Here is a 12,409-nt window from a genome sequence, read left to right on the forward strand (position 1 = left end):
AATCCTCCTTAAAATGATTGTGTTGGTTTACGTGTATTTACACATCTGCGCTGAACTATTTGAAACATTTCAACAGTTTATATTCCCTTTGTTGCTTTGCACGGCCATGTTCAAAAGTTTGGGGTCAGTGTTTTTTTTTTTTTTTTTTTTTGAAGAATAATAGTACTTGTTTTTTCAACAGATCTTTTTAGAAATTTGAATTTATTTAGAATTTTGTAAGGAAAAAACCTCCATATACCTCGCCCACGGTTTCCACGTCTGTGTCTACTTCTCATCATGCGTTACGTCAGATAAACAGCACAGTGACAGATACAGACTCGGTTGAATTAGTCATATTAGTCACTCACCTCATTAGTCAAAAAAAAGTTAATCTATTTTTTGTGGGTAATTTGTTTCCATCTTGTGTAGAAGTGTATATACAATAGTATAATTATTATGAATTAATAATAAACAATAGATTAAGAATGTACAATTTAGGGATACTCATTTTGGTTAATTTTGTCAACGACAACCACAGCTCGTTAACTGAATATTAACAGTTAACTGGTCCGAATAATATTAAATTATTATTTATTCTTTTTAAAAACTGATGTGACTATTTTGTGTCTAACACATTAAATATTGCATTTTAAAATACTGATTTATTTTAACATATTAACAACAGAACATCTTCCCACACCTGCAGTGTTTCCAATAACATAAAAAGAAAAAAATAAATTAAAGAAAAAGAAAAAAATAAATAGTGCTGCTGTAGATATTTTTACTTAAATGACAAATTTAGATTACAAAACACAGACTGAATCCTTTTTAAGAAGAGGCATATGCTGTTTTTTTTCCCCCATCATATATATTTTTTTCTTCCATCAAATGAAAATAGCAGGCTATACCTCAAATCAATCGCTCCATGGAAAATATGAATTTAATTAGTGCTACGCTGTAATTCCTATATCATAAACCTCTGTCAACATTTTTATAAGAAATCATAATTTTAAAGATTATCTCTTAAGTTTCTGATTTTACTAGAGCTTGTGTGCTTTTATTTCCTCTCTCACTCGCGGTTCATGTGCACGCGCTGTGTGTTATGAAAGACAATGGCAAGGTGCATATTTTGACTTTTTGTAGAGGATTACGTTTACGTGGCTGCACAGTGGCAAAGTGGGTAGCACGTTCGCCTTACAGCAAGAAGGTCGCTGGTTTGAGCCTCGGCTCATGTTCTCTCCGTGTTCATGTGTGTTTCCTAAGGGTGTTCCGGTTTTCCCCACAAGTCCAAAGACATGCGGTACAGGTAAATTTGGTAAGCTAAACTGTCCGCAGTGTATGTGTGTAAATTAGTGTGTATGGATGTTTCTCAGTGATGGGTTGCAGCTGAAAGGGCATCCACTGCGTTAAACATATGCTGGATAAGTTGTTCATTCTGCTGTGGCGAAGGGACTAAAGCCGAAAAGAAAATGAATGAAGGAATACGTTTACATGTATTTACACATCTGTCAACAGCGTACATTTCCTTTGTTGCTTTGCACAGCACTGTTCAAAAGTCTGACAAACAGTGGGCTTTTTCTATTTATTTATTTTTTTTTTGAGGACAATAGCACTCGTTATTTCAACAGAGATGCTGGAATAAATGCTTAAATTGTCAAAAGTGATAACAGGTATTTATAATGTTTCAGAAGACTTCGCTTTTAAATTATTGCTGGTGCTTTGTCATTTCTGTTAATCAGAAATGTATTGTGGATTTCAATTTAGTAGCACAGATGTTTTCTATATTGGTAATTGTAAGAGATGCTTAATCAAGTCAGCACATTAGAATGGTTTCTGAAAAATCGTGTGACACTGAAGACAGGAGTCATGATGCTGGAAATTTAGCTTAACGTGAATTTGTTCTTCTCTTCTATTTTATTATAGTATAGTGTTTGTTTGTTTTAATGAATTCAGCATTGGTGAGTAGTGAGTAAAATTTAGTGTGTGTGAAATGTTGTCAATATCCTATCTTACAGTCATCGTGGGCTCAGTCAGTATGTTTAATTAGACTCCAACACTCCCAATTTTAATATGATTAAAGTGCACATATTTTACCCCTTTTATAAGATGTAAGACAAGCCTTTGGTGTCTCCAGAATGTGTCTGTAAAGTTTCAGCTTAAAATACCCATCAGATCATTTATTATAGCCTCCAGAATCTGCACATTTTGGATGAGTACAGCATTGCTGTTTTTGTTGCTTGTTGTCAGGGTTCTGCCACCCTGGTCTTGTAAATTCTTGTTTTGGTGGCAGAGTCCGGACACTAGCTCAATCTTGTCCTGTTTCTGTCATTGTGTGTGTCATTCAGTTTCTTTGCAAAAACAATGTTCTGTGGATATGTGTATACATGTTATTATAGAAACATTGCGCCTGTCTATCAATTCGGTGGGCGGGGAAACCACACTCCTACATCACGTTGCGGTGGGCCTCAAAATCACTGAGATTTGGGTCCTATTTTAACAAAAATAGACTTGTTGGCTTTTTATCACTCCAAGATGACAGGGTACACAATATAGATACATGTAGTTCTGTCTAAACAGCTTACAAAAGATAATTTTCATCATAGGTGCCCTTTAAGAGAATACTCAGATTGAAAGTCAACCATGTGAACAGAGATTTTTAAAGACCCTAATTCGACTGAAGTCATAATAAATTGTAAACACTAATCGAATTAGGACATTTAGACTATTCCTATTTTAGTCACATTATTAAAATGCAATACAGACATGTAAACATCTTAGTCAAACTCTTACTGTCAATTAGGACTTTTTGTCACAAATTGCTGCAGGATATTCCATACACACGCAGCTGTTTGACACTCTGCACCTAATAAGTCAGCACAGACCAATGACACCCGCATGTCCAAGTGCACACACACACTGAACTCCTGGGAGACTCATCACACCCGAATACAATGTTACAAAGGCTGTCTGGAAAATGCGGAAGTTTTCTTTCCATTATAGGAGTGCGGTATCAAATTCCATTTAAAATAACTCTCTTCATCAGTCCATACTCTCATCCAGAGTTCATCAGCATTCATATAAACACCTTAATCATACTGCCTTGTTTACAAGTACAACACAATTGAGGGACAGGGCATACTTTAATTGTAATAGCTGTTCACTAGTAACAGTCATCTCACTATAAAAAGCTGACAATGCAAGAGAACGTTGTTTATGTAAGATTTTGGAATTGTCAAATAGGATAAGCCAGTGGAACTGTTGTAAAAGGTGTTTATATGCATAGCGAAATTGGGGCAGTAACATGACCTTACACGTCTGAGTGAGAGTGCTTGTGTGTGTGTGCGCGCCTGTCTGCCTTCGTACAAAAACTTTTAAGACACCCTGAACCCTCATGACCTCTGTGTCCAGACGTTCTCCCTTCCCCCCCATGCAGTAAAATCCCCCATCTGGTTTCAACACAACATCACAGAAAGACACACATACGACATGTGGATTCCTGCAGTCACCATCCCTCCACTCTCACTCAACATGCTTTTACAAAACACTCATGCTTTATCTGCATGTAACCAGAGGAATTCCACCTCACGATATTTGCAGTTATGTGTGTGTGTATAAATCATGCATTTCTGTAAGACAAATAATTCTATTCAATTTTAGGGTTCTGATAGAATACTGAAAGTTCCTCAGTTCCTCTTATAATTGTTTAAGTTTTGCAATTAAATAACTTAATTAAAGTACTTCTCAGCTGATTTACAAAAGTTGAATCATTTTAAAGTTCTTGTTGTTTATTTTCATCATCAAAGTTCTTGTGAGTCATATACACTCACCGGCCACTTTTTGGGTACACCTTACTAGTACCAGGTTGGACTCCTTTTGCCTATAGAAGTGCCTTAATCGTTCATGGCATAGATTCAACAAGGTCCTGGAAATATTTTTTAGAGGTTTTGGTCAATATTGACATGATAGCATCACGCAGTTGCTGCAGATTTGTCGGCTGCACATCCATGATGCCAATCTCCCGTTCCACCACATCCCAAAGGTGCTCTATTGGATTGAGATCTGGTGACTGTGGAGGCCATTTGACTAACTCATTGTCATGTTCAAGAAACCAGCCTGACATGATTCACGATTTATGAGTTAAGGCGTGTTATTCTGCTGGAAGTAGCAATCTGAAGATGGATACATTGTGGTCATAAAATGATGGACATGGTCAGCAAAAATACTCAGGTAGACACGATACTCAATTGGTAGTAATGGGCCCAAAGTGTGTCAAGAAAATATACCCATCACCAATACACCACCAGCTTGAACCGTTGATACAAGGCAGGATGGATCAATGCTTTCATGTTCATTCATTAATTTTCTTGTCAGCTTAGTCCCTTTATTAATCCGTGGTCGCCACAGCGGAATGAACCGCCAACTTATCCAGCAAGTTTTTACACAGCGGATGCCCTTCCAGCTGCAACCCATCTCTGGGAAACATCCACACACACACTACGGACAATTTAGCCTACCCAATTTACCTGTACCGCATGTCTTTGGACTGTGGGGGAAACCGGAGCACCCGGAGGAAACCCACGCGAAGGCAGGGAGAACATGCAAACTCCACAGCGAAACGCCAACTGAGCCGAGGTTCGAACCAGCGACCTTCTTTTTGTGAGCCGACAGCACTACCTACTGCGCCACTACCTCGCCTGCTTTCATGTTGTTGGCGACAAATTTTGAACCTACCATCCGAATGTTGCAGCAGAAATTAAGACTCATCAGACCAGGCAACGTTTTTCCAATCTTCTATTGTCCAATTTTGGTGAGCCTGTGTGAGTTGTAGCCTCAGTTTTCTGTTCTTAGCTGACAGGAGTGGCACCCAGTGTGATCTTCTGCTGCTGTTGCACATCTGCCTCAAGGTTTGGACACGTTTATACTTAAAAAAATATTGCTTAAATAAATAACTTTTAATAAAATTGCCTCAAAAATTGGATTAGTTGTCACAATACCAATTCTTTAGTAGTTGTAGTTGATGTCAGTAAAATTGGTCAGTATTTGTTTATGGTGCTAAAAACTAATATGCTGAGTTAAAAAATTGACAATACAAAATATTTTATTTAGCAGTTTAAGTTATTAGTGCTATGTCAAAATGTGTTGTTGTGTATCGGTGATAGTTGGAGATGCCTGCAATAGCTTTTACAGTAATACCTTTTACAGTAACAAGGCTATGTATGGCCCATAAGTAGCTTGTATTATGCAGCGGATGCCTTTCCAGCTGCAACCCAACACTAGGAAACACCCATAGACTCCTGCGTTCACACACATACATTACGGCCATTTTAACTTATTCAATTCACCTATAGTGCATGTCTTTGGACTGTGGGGAAAACTGGAGCACCTCAAGGAAACCCACACCAACACGGGGAGAACATGCAAACTTCACACAGAAAGGCCAACTGGCCCAGCCAGGGTTCGAACCAGCGACCTTCTTGCTGTGAGGCGATCGTGCTATCCACTGCGATTTCCATGGGCTTGCCTTTAAGGATTAAAACTCAAACTGTCAATATTGCAGTGTAACAGCAATAACATTGTGTGTAAGAAAAAGATAATAACATCAATCTGACTATGAACACTATTATAGCACAGGTATACATTGTACTACAAGTTTAATCTAGAAAGTTTTCATGTCATTAACTCAAGTGACGTTATATCAACTTTTGTATCTTGTTGTTGTTGTTGATAATTCAAGGCAAACCAACACTTTTAATACCCTACCAAGATGAGCATTTTGACTATAAAGTGCCTTTGCTTATGTACACCTACACCAGTCACTTTATTAAGAAATGTACTTGTATACCTAATTATTTCAGTCAAGTGGCATTCCTACAGATCAAACAACTGTTGCATAGCACTGATAATGCCAATAGAACTTGCACATTGAATGCAATGCAGGTCAATTTGCTGTAAAATGTTTCCCAAAAGCATTTGCAATAGTCCTTGTCTTTTATTTCAGATTGTTTTGGTAGCACTGTTTTGGGAAAATTCACCCTTAAAGAGCTCTTATGAATCTCATCTGAAACTTTTAGATGTTAGTATCAGTATTGTTAGGTTTTAGGGTACTTATAAGCTAGTGTGCTCTAAAATAATGACAACATTTAGGTTTAGAAGATATAAAACTGATAAAAACATGTAAAGCTTGTAGTTTGTTAGTTCCTCCTAAATGGAGCAATGATTGCCTCACTACAGTTTCTCATTAAATCATATAAATCATAACCAATCAAATGATCTTTAGTCTCTTATGAGCCTCGCCCCCTTCGACACTTCTCATTTGCTCTTCATTTGATGCACTTGAGCTCAACCAATTTCACTCGCAGAGCAGTAATAAAAACAAAACGCTATTGGCTGTTTTTTTTTAAAGAGGAGGAGCTACATTATGTCCCACCCTCTCTTCATGTTTCAGTTGAGATTATGTCAAACATCGAATAAAAAAAAAAAAACACATTTCAATGCGCTTCATGGGACCTTTAAAGGTACAAAATGTTAGCAGTCAGGAATCAGCCAATGTCAGGCGATCATAAAGCAATGTCCAGCAAAGGTTTGCGGTGTTTCTCACAGTCAGTAGTGGACTGAGTGCATTAAGTGGGTGTTCATAAGCAATGCTGGTCAGTGCAAGATCTCTGATTGGCTGTTCGGTTCAGCGAAGAAATCTGTGCACACACAGGAATAAAAACCAAACTGCTTAAAGCAAGCAAAGAATTCAAGACAAATAGAAGACTCTTGCATCTCAATACACAAATATATGAGCTATCTGGAATAGAACAAGTGATCAGCGTTAGTCATATTCAAAAAGCTGCTTTGACTATCAGCTGACCTAGTTTAAATGTTCCTTTTTGAATGACAAATATAGGCTATTGATAACTGCTGATACATAGACAGTTATTTCCTCTCACGCAGACACAGAGCAGACTGCTTGTTGGCTGTTCGATGTAATCTTTGCAGTGTGTTCAAGTTCAACTTTCAAAAAGCTCACCATGCGAGATGACAACAGTGCTGCTCTGATGTCATGTTTGGTGTTTAATGACTTGGGAAATGCTGTATTATGGGTGCCTACATTTTGCAGTGGCATAGGCTTGATTCCCAGCAGAAGTAATAACTCTGATTCTGTGTTGTAATTGCTGTAAATCTAAGATGACAACATGTGATGTTTAACTTGGTGTTGTTTACATAATCGGTTTGAGGATTATGCATTTCTGAACTTTAGTTTTATTGATGTTCACATTAAGATTGTATGTAGACATCTACTTTCACAAATGCTTTAATCTTGTAATTATGGTTATGTTTGAATTATGACTTGAAAAACCTTGATAAAAGGTAAATGTATACCTGTACGTTAATAAAAGTGTCTCCTTAATGCATAAATATGAATATATATTAAGTGATGTAGTGCATTACCCTGTTTGTTGTAAACCGACCCTATTGGGTATTAGGGTTGGGCGATGTCGACCAATTTGGCGTCAAATGATGTCTAATGTGAAACATTGCGATGGTCGATGTCGGCGTTGGCGGCGATTAATTAATTATTTATGAAAAATTAATTAATTCTCAATTAATTAATTATTTGTATCCTACCGTTTCAACTACATGACTCTCATGGTCTTTGTTTTACCCATAACCAAATCATAAAACCCATAACCAAATCTTAAAAGTTACACACAAATTACCACCTGTGAATCACTTTTTCCGTGAGATTCTGGCATGAATAGGCAGCGTGATCTGTGTCGCTATAATAGTGTTGACAAACTTGGTTGGGAAAAAAGGTTCACAACTAACAGGAACCAGCCAACAATATCTGAGGTTTTCGCTAAAATTACCAAGTATGAACATGAAAGTGAAAGATTAAAGCTGTGCACTGAGGCTGTGGCACATTACCTGATAGATTCGAAGAGACCGAAGACTCATTAGATAGAGACAAGATGAATTAAATGTCATGTTTAACATCTGTAGTGGGACGCAATCCAGCAGTACTTAATTGAAGAACTGTCTGACTTGCACTGCTCTCTAGGGTTTTGTGCTCAAAGCACCCGCTGACTGCTGGAGCTCAGACGTGCACATACACTGCAGCGCATGACCGAGTGTGTGTGTGTGGTCATGTGATGTACATTTTCAGCAGTATAGTGTGAAATCAGGGCTTTTCAGAAATGTTAGATGAAACGCCAGCATGGACCTGAATCGTTTTCGTTCTAAAATGTAATTTTAAAACCAAGACGTATTAGTATAAACGGCTTAAGTGTGTATTTTTCACAAGCGGGTTGCTGCTGCGATGGGGCCAGGGCAGAGGATTGCGATGCCGGCTCAGCATTGTGATGTCTGTCAGCCATCGCGATGGACTATGGCATTGTCTATCGACCTAACCCTATTGGGAATTCATACGGGCTGAAAGATGTTGTATAAATACGACAATGCGATATTTTGTTTTTCTGCAATTATATATTATTATACATTGAGATAGAAAACTTCACCAGATGGCTTGAATAGCTCTATTTGGAGGAAAAATCACATTAATTTAGATTGATTTGGGTAATTTGTAAGGGTGTGAATCATGTATAAAATTAATTAAGAAATTGCAATCAAGAATAATTTCAATAGAGCAACGAAAAAAGTAAAATAAACATTGCTTTATGATTTTCCAGAGAGTCAAACCATATTTAGGTACAGAAATTGAATAATGAAATTTAAAAATAAAACTGTATAATCTTCATTAAAGTAAAGTGCCTTTAAAACACATACACTACCTGACAAAAGTCTTGTCGCCTATCCAAGTTCTAGAAACAACTAATAATAACTTGACTCCTAGTTGATCATTTGGTATCAGAAGTGGCTTGTATGAAAGGCAAAGGCCTCTAGATTACGCTTATTCATTCATTCATTCATTTGCATTTTGGCTTAGTCCCTTTATTAATCTGTGGTCGCCAGAGTGGAATAAACCACCAATTTATCCAGCATATGTTTATGTAGCGTATGCCCATCCAGCCACAACCCATCACTGGGAAACCCATACACACTCATTCGCACACATACAAACACTATGAAAAATTTGGCTTACCCAATTCACCTGTACCGCATGTCTTTGGACTTGTGGGGGAAACCAGAGCACCCGGAGGAATCCCACACCAACACGGGGAGAGATTACGCTTATTTTACCCAAAATAAAATATTATCATGCCTTGATTTTTAATTATTAAATTAGGACGGTAAGCTCTGACTTTGCTAAGACTTGTTACCTAACAGAAATAATGTTCAGTATAGAATATAAAGTCATGGTGCAGTGGAAAAAGAATTAACATTGCGTATGACTCCCATGAGCTTGGAGGACTGCATCCATGCATCTCTGCAATTACTCAAATATCGTATTAATAAAGTCATCTGAAATGGCAAAGAAAGCATTCTTGCAGGACTCTCTAAGTTCATCAAGATTATTTGGATTCATCTTCAATGCCTCCTCCTTCATCTTACCCCAGACATCCTTAATAATGTTCATGTCTGGTGACTGGCCTGGCCAATCCTGGAGCACTTTGAAGTGGAGCTGAAGTATGAGAAGGAGCGCTATCCTGCTGAAGAATTTGCCCTCTCCTGTGACTTGTAATGAAATAGGCAAGCCAGAGTCTTGATACCTCAGGCTGTTGATGTTGCCCTCCAATCTGCAGATCTCTCGCATGCCCCCATACTGAATGTAACCCCAAACTCCTTCATCAAACTTGACTGATTTCTGTAAGAATCTTAGGTCGATGTGGTTTCCAATAAGTCTTCTGTAGTATTTGTTATAATTGGGATGAAGTTCAACAGATAAATCTATCTTCTGCCACATTTCCAAAAGATCAATTAGAAGTCAATTTATTATTTGTTGCTCTTACAACTGGGATCGTCGACAAGACTTTTGTCAGGTAGTGTACAAATCATAATGTTTCACTCTGTTTTGGTTATACTTTACAATTACTCTGTATTCTCCCATGTATTCTCAATTGTTGATCGACTATAATCCCGATTCAACATTGTGTATCCTGTGATGTGGCTATTGCAGACACACACATTGCAATATCAATGCTGAAACGATATATTGTGCAGCCCTAGCATTCATTCAATTTATTCTTTGTATGTTCCACAGATTTCCACGGATTTGGAATGACGAGGGTGATTTGGAATCATGAAGGTGAGTGAGAATGTCACAATGTAAATATTTGCATCCCTTTTAGTAGAACTTTGCACACTATGACCAATTAGCAGCAGCATATAATTGAAGGGCATTAGAAGATCATTTAAAGTGTAAGAAAACTCCCAAAACTTCAGAGCCTGCCTGTCTCTCTCACATTCTCTCCCTAGAGTCAGACAGGAGCAGGACGGGGGTGGGGATTAGACAAACCGACGCCCCCTCCACCATAGGTGCCCACTGTAGGAGGCACACATATGTCTCTGTCCAATAGGTGGGCTGAAACAGAGACACCGCAGTGTTTTTCAGTAGTCTGATGGATGTGGCCTAAAGTGACTCAGTCTCTGGTCAGCGTGCGAGTATGTGTGTCTCTTCCGCTCTATTTTTATATTTTTGGCGAGCCTTTAAACCCAAAAGGTGACTCACTCTCTTTCTATGGGCTAAAACCAGTGTGTGTGCAGCGCAGAGAGAAGCGAGAGAGTCGAACACACAACCTTGCACACATTTGTAAACAGCAGCCATATATACATGCATCCGTGCACACAGAAACTCCCTGACCCCATGAAGAAAAGCCTCACGTGCCGAGGCGTATACAGACCAGCTGCATGTGGTTTGTGTTTGTGTGTTTGACCCTTTTTCCCTTTCCTCCCTCGTTTTCCCCGTCCTTCATTCTCTTTGGACTCTTAGCTTTTCTTTTCTAACATCCAGCAGCTATCAAAGCACTGACCGAACATCCCAACACACACACAAATGCCACATTCATAGCAGTCCACATACTAACTCTTTTGTATGCGAGTTAAGAGAATCCAGATGCACGTGTCTGTTCACCTCTGTGTGTGTGTGTTTGGTCTAAGCTCGAGCTGTCTGTTGCTGACTCAGCTGATAGGGAGCACTTTATAGGGTCTGTCGGACTGATCCCACTGCAGTTTATTAGGTCTGTGGGCTTTCTGGGCTCACTTTCAGACTCAAGACTCTGAACACTGAACAACGTTTGGGCGGAACATTCTGTGTGGTTACCGTGTCATGGAGCTGTCAGAAGGAAACATGGTGTTCTAGTCAATGAGAGTGTGTGTAAACTATTGTTCAAAAGTTCAGGGGCAGTTATTGTTTGATGTTGACATGAGCATGGATGAATTAATATTTAGCAAAAGCGACAGTAAAGACTTTACATCACAAAAGATTTTTCTTTCGAATGAATGCTGTTCAGAGAATTCTGTAAAGGACTATTATGGTTTCTACGAATATAATAAGCAGGAAGACATGGCTCTTGAGCACAATATCAGCATTTTTGAATGTTTTATGACTGGATTAATGGAGTAAATTCTTGGTATTACAAAAATAAATGACATTTTATTGTGCTGTTCAAGTTCAATAAAAAAAAGTTGTACTTAATATGTTTGTTTGTTTTATCAAATAAATGTACCCTGGTGTTTCAGCAGAAATGCACCAAAGGCCAATGGTGGTCAGCAGAACTACATTAACATTTTTACCTGGCATTAACATGCTCTCTGGTTCATTTCTTGTCAATACTTTATTTAGACCAGGGGTGTCCAAACTCAGTCCTGGAGGGCGGGTGTCCTATTTTAGTTCCAACCCCAATAAAACACACCTGAACCAGCTAAACAAGCTCTTTCTATGTGTACTAGAAACTTCCAGGCAGGTGTGTTGAAGGAAGTTAGAGCTAAACTGTGCAGGACACCAGCCCTCCAGGACTTAGTTTGGACACCGCTGATTTAGACCTTTTCATCCTATTTGACACACATAACATATAGAGATGTAACAATTCACCGTGAGCCAGTTGAAAATCAATTCAAATATGTGACTATTCAAGCCGGTAGAAATGTTGAACAAATCGCGATACATTTTTTAAACAGAGAGGGCAATGTGTTTACAGGCGCAAACTCGCTTTACCTGCATGTCAGTGGCAAGCAAGAGGTGACAGCGGTGAAGTGCACTAGACAAAACACAACCTGTGTGCAAATACTGCAAAAAGACGTTCACTTATACTGACAGGATAACAAACATGATGCACATAAACCGTCAGCACAGTGGAAAACTGTCACAGACGTCTATATATATATATATTAATCAGCCAAACCATGCGGACCGGATGATCACATGGTACCAGGGCCCCGCTGGCCGCCACGTTGGGGGGCCCTTGATAATGTCTCTGGGGGCCCCCTAAATGTTTGAGCCTTAGAATTGTCCTAATGTTTAACTCTTGTCTCTATTCAACTGTAT

At 38.6% G+C, this 12,409-nt stretch overlaps 2 protein-coding genes across 6 annotated transcripts in view; both read left to right on the forward strand.

Annotated features, from left to right (window-relative positions):
• Positions 1-12,409, forward strand: part of efnb3b (ephrin-B3b) — an 888,832-nt gene that overhangs the window by 730,434 nt on the left and 145,989 nt on the right. The window lies entirely within an intron of this gene.
• kdm6ba (lysine (K)-specific demethylase 6B, a) overlaps positions 1-12,409 on the forward strand; it is a 149,712-nt gene that overhangs the window by 56,096 nt on the left and 81,207 nt on the right. For all 5 annotated transcript variants that reach the window (XM_009303125.5, XM_073908352.1, XM_068222582.2 and 2 more), the window contains one exon: positions 10,127-10,171. The gene's annotated coding sequence lies outside the window, so the exon portion shown is untranslated. The remainder of the gene's footprint in view (positions 1-10,126; positions 10,172-12,409) is intronic.

This window comes from Danio rerio, chromosome 7 (genome assembly GCF_049306965.1).
Source record: "Danio rerio strain Tuebingen ecotype United States chromosome 7, GRCz12tu, whole genome shotgun sequence".
Classification (NCBI taxonomy): Eukaryota; Metazoa; Chordata; class Actinopteri; order Cypriniformes; family Danionidae; genus Danio; species Danio rerio.